The sequence below is a fragment of the Mastomys coucha genome, unplaced genomic scaffold (genome assembly GCF_008632895.1).
Source record: "Mastomys coucha isolate ucsf_1 unplaced genomic scaffold, UCSF_Mcou_1 pScaffold8, whole genome shotgun sequence".
NCBI lineage: Eukaryota > Metazoa > Chordata > Mammalia > Rodentia > Muridae > Mastomys > Mastomys coucha.
In genome coordinates, this window is record NW_022196914.1 from 12,732,438 (window position 1) to 12,737,408 (window position 4,971).

Genomic DNA, 4,971 nt, shown 5'->3' on the forward strand with positions numbered 1-4,971 from the left:
ATATCTAATAAAAAAAAAGAAAAAAAGAAAAAAGAAAAAGAAAAAAAAGAAATGTTTAAACAATTCATAAGACTTATATATAAGCCTTCAAATTTTATAGATCTGTTAGAAAAATGCATTTTTACAAAAGAATCTGTTCTTGCTTTCTCTTCTTAATTTTTTTCCTTGTTTTGTTTACAGACCATGAAACAGGAAATCATATATTTCAAGTTATATATTCATCAGGAGATATTTATTTTTGTAAGTAGTTTTTAACTTTTGTAAATGCTTTAATATTCTGCAAATGAAAATGTATTTCAACCATCAGGCCATTGGCTTTTCAGCCTGATGGCAGTTCCTCTGTTCCACCCCCTTATTTGGTCTTTTCCAAGTTACTAAAATTACAACAATAACTACTAAAAATTCTTTGTATCTGGCATATAAAAACAGCCAGATGTATCTCAGTAGTTATCTTAAAACAAAACAGGTCAAAAAAAAAAAAAACACATCACAGGTTTAACTTCTGCAGTATTTTTCTTCATACAAAACACTAGTGAAAAATTAAATAGTAAAGCACCAACTAAATTATATACGCTATTACAGTTCAAGTGAATGAGGCAAAATGTCTACTTCTATTTCCCAGATTGGAGAGGCCTTCTGTGCACAGTATGTGCTGTGTTAATTCCAAAGACACTTTCTCTGCTTGCCAGTGCACAGTGGAGTCTTAAAAGAAAAGCAGATGCAAAGAATGGGCACCCGGGGAGGATGTGTGGCTCCTGAGGACAGTGAGGGTTACCTCTTACTGCTTGCTGTTGCTTGGTTCTCTGGCCCCAATGCACCTGCTCTTCTCCACAGACCGTGTGGGCATAAGGGAACCAACCAGGAGAAAGAAGAGGCTGGCTCGGAGTCTTCGCTATCCAGCAGAGTGGATACTAGTCTTGCTGGTCCTTTGGACCTATCAGGTGCTCTGGAGGTCCGATGACACAGCAGAAGCCCACTAGCATCTCTGCTGGATGGCCACATTCACACAGAAACCTGAACAGGCAATTGGAGCATTTCTATCTGTGGCCACCTAAGGTTGAGGTGTCTATGTGTGGTGCCTCTTGGCAGCACTGGGGCTGGAGAGTCCGGACCTTGACAGTGACCCAGCTGTGCTTCTGATTGTCTGCTCCTTCTTGGCATCCCAAGTCTGGGGAGTTCTTCTCTTTGTCTTTGCTGGATTTTTCTAGTGCTTTTGCCAAGCTTCTTGAAGATGAGAAAAGATCATCAGCCCCACTGTGGGAGTCCACATTCTCCTTGATCTCCTTCATTTCTACTCCAATGATCACTTTTCCTTCTCAGACATCCTAAAGCATCTCATCTGGAAGGAGACAAAGTTCCTCTACGGATCAGGGAATGAAATAAAACTCAGACTCATGCAGTGCCTGCATGTCATACATAGTGATCAAATGGTCCCAGGTCACCACAGATGGAACCAGGCGCCCAATTTTCTGGCTGAACTTGTCTTGTATACAAATCACGTGGAAGTGTCCATTCACCTCGACAGGCTTTTGGCCCAGCATGCCATGGAAAAGGCCCGCCTCCACCTGAGGACTCCATACCACCATACCCTAAGCAGGGCTTAGGGCTGCCTTGCCTGGGCCCTTGTCGCCTGGTGTGCCTGTGCTGCCCACCTCGGCTTCCGCAAAGGCCGCCAGTGAGCAAAGAGCACGCTTCCCAAAAAGGGCTACTACAGGTCCCATGGAGGAGCACTTGGTGCCAGTTTTTAACTTTTATTATATTAATTTTTTAATTCTTTGAGAATTTCATAATCTATACTTTGATTGTGCTTTGATTGTATTTATCTCCCACTCCTCCTAATATTTTCTTCACACAATATTATAAATTTTTACTGAATCATTCTAATCCTATTTTATATTATTATATCCTACATCCTTTAGTATAAGTAGACCATTTCCATCACATTACATAAGGTAATTATTATATGAGGTTGGTATTGCTATATCTACACTAACGCAAAAAGTTCTCACTGCATCTTCCTTTATTTTTTTTCTAAGTGAAGAAAGTTTTATTCTGGCTCACATTTCAGAGCATCAAGACAGGGAAGCCTGGTACGGCAGCTCACATCACAGTGCCTAAGAAGTGAAGAGAATATCTGCACTCACTGGCTTCTTCCAAATCTTTTTTATTCCATCTGCATTCCCAGCCTGTCCTATGGTGCTATGCAGATAAATGGCAGATTGTCCTTCATAATTACTGCTCCCCAAAATGTACTTTACTAATCTAGATGCTTTGCAATCTATTAACATTAACTCAAGATTTGTAACCATGGGAAAATGACATAAGAAACACAGAAGAAATGAGGGTGCTTTGAGTTCTCAATGAACTATTGGTCATTTGAACTGAACCTAGTAACAAAAGTAAAGTTTAAATATAATATGGCCAGGTTATTTCAAGTATAATAAGGAAGAAAAGGTTATATAGCTTCTCAAGAATATCTTTGATTTGGAAACATACTAAAATAAAGTTTGGGAAATATTTGGATAAGTAAAAATTCAGATTAATTGTCATCCAAATTTTTTGGTTGCTTATGTTGACTTTAAACATTATTGATGTACTCATTACATTTATATGTCATGGCACTATTTTAGGTTATTTTTCAGTTTACAAAGTGCGTGCAGAGGAAGTTCTCCTCTAATCATCCATAAATAAAGACACTACAATTCAACAAGGTTAATTGACTTGGCTCACATTACTGAACTCCAAACTAAAGCAACATTCTACTTCCAAGTTCTTTTTCTTTCATTTTCTCAAAGCTCTAGCAAACTAATTTACTTAAAATTGCTTACTCAATTCATGGTAAAGTGGAATGCCTGATAATTAAATTCATGTTTGATTATTGTAGCTTTCCAGCCTTGATATATTTATCTATGAAAGATTTTGACTGCTTCCTAATTCTAAAAAGTAAATTTTAAAAAGTTAAATTTTTATTGGTTATTTTATTTCTATTTGAAATGTTATCCCCCTTCCAGAATTCCCCTCCACAAGCCCCCAATCCCATTCTCCCTCCCCCTGCCTTTCTGAAGGTGCTTCCGCACCAGCATACCCACTCCTGTCTCAGTGGTCTAGCATTCTCCTATACTGAGGCATCTAGTCTCCACAGGACCCACTGCCATCAATACCAGGTAAGGTCATCCTCTGATACACTTGCAGCTGGGGCCATGGGTCTCTCTATGTGTACTCTTTAGTTGTGGTATAGTTCCTGGGAGTTCTGGAAGGTCTGGTTGGTTGATATTGTTGTTCTTCCTATGGAGTTGCAAAGCCCTTCCGCTCCTTCAGTCCTGCTCCTAACTTCACCACTGCGGTCCCTATGTTCAGTCCAATGGTTGTCTGTGAACATCTGCATCTGTATCCTTAGAGCTCTGGCAGAGCCCCTCAGAAGACAGCTATATCGGGTTCCTGTCAGCAAGCACCTCTTGGCATCAGCCGTAGTGTCTGGGTTTGGTATCTGAAAATGGGATGGATCCCTAGGTGGGGCAGTCGCTGTATGGCCTTTCCTTCAATCTTGCTCCACATTTGTCCCCTAATTTCCTTTAAACAGGAGCAACCCTGGATTAATATTTTTGAGACAGGTAGATGGCCCCAACCCTCAACCAGGGGCCATGCCTAAACTCTAGATATGGTCTCTACAGGTTCTCTCTCCCCTTTGTTGGTTATTTCAGCTAGTGTCTTCCCAGTTGGGTCCTGGGTACATCTTGCTTTCCTGGCATCTTGAATGTTCTAGTGGTTACCTCCAGTTCTCCATCCTCACTGCTATACACCTCTGTTTAATATCCTGGCCTACTGTACTTCTCTCCCATCTCCTCTGATACCTGCTGAAGCCCCCCCTTCTCTCTCCTCCTCTCTCCCTCCCAGGTTCTTCTCTCCCTCTACCTCCGTGGTTACTTTGTTCCCCCTTCTAAGTAGGACTGAAACATCCACACATTAATCTTCCTTCTTGTTGAACTTCATATGCTCTGTGAGTTGTATCTTTGGTATTCTGAGCTTTTTGCCTAATACAAAGTGAGTACATATCATGTATATGCTTTTGTGACTGGGTTACCTGACTCAGGATGATATTTTCTAGTTCCATCCATTTGCCTGTGAATTTCATGAACTCATTGTGTTTTCAATAGCTGAATAGTAATACATTGTGTAAATGTACCCCATTTTCTGTATCCACTCCTCTGTTGAGGGACATCTGGGTTCTTTCCAGCTTCTGGCTATTATAAATAAGGCTGCTATGAACATGGTTGATCATGTGTTCTTGTTATATGTTGAAACATCTTTTTCGTATATGCACAGGAGCATTATAGCTGGGTACTCAGATAGTACAATATCAAATTTTATGAGTAAGCACCAGACTGATCTCCAGAGTGGCTGTACCAGCCTTGCAATCCCACCAACAATTGGAGTAGTATTCCTCTTTCTCTACATCCTTGACAGCACCTGCTGTTCCCTGAGGTTTTGGATTTTGATCTTAGCTATTCTGACTGGTGTTAGGGGAAATCTCAGGGTCTTTTATGTTTTTTGTTTTTTTGTTTTTTGTTTTTTCAAGACAGGGTTTCTCTCTATAGCTCTGGCTGTCCTGGAACTCACTCTGTAGACCAGGCTGGCCTCAAACTCAGAAATCTGCCTGCCTCTGCCTCCCAAGTGCTGGGATTAAAGGTATGCAGCACCACCGCCTGACTCTCAGGGTCCTTTTGATTTGTATTTCCCTTATGATTAATGATGTTGAACATCTCTTTAAGTGCTTCTTGGCCATTTGCCATTCCTCAGTTGAGAATTCTTTGTTTAGCTCTGTACTCCATTTTTAATAGGGTTATTTGGTTCTCTGTTTCTAACTTCTTGAGATTTTCTTTCTTTTCTTTTCTCTTCTCTACTTTCCTTTTCTTTCCTTATCTTTTTTTTCTTTTTTCTCTTTCTTTTCTTCTTTTCTTTTCTTTTTTTTTT

At 40.2% G+C, this 4,971-nt stretch overlaps 1 pseudogene; it reads right to left on the minus strand.

Annotated features, from left to right (window-relative positions):
• Positions 1-1,066: 1,066 nt before the first annotated feature.
• LOC116083849 lies at positions 1,067-1,721 on the minus strand (annotated as a pseudogene).
• Positions 1,722-4,971: the final 3,250 nt, after the last annotated feature.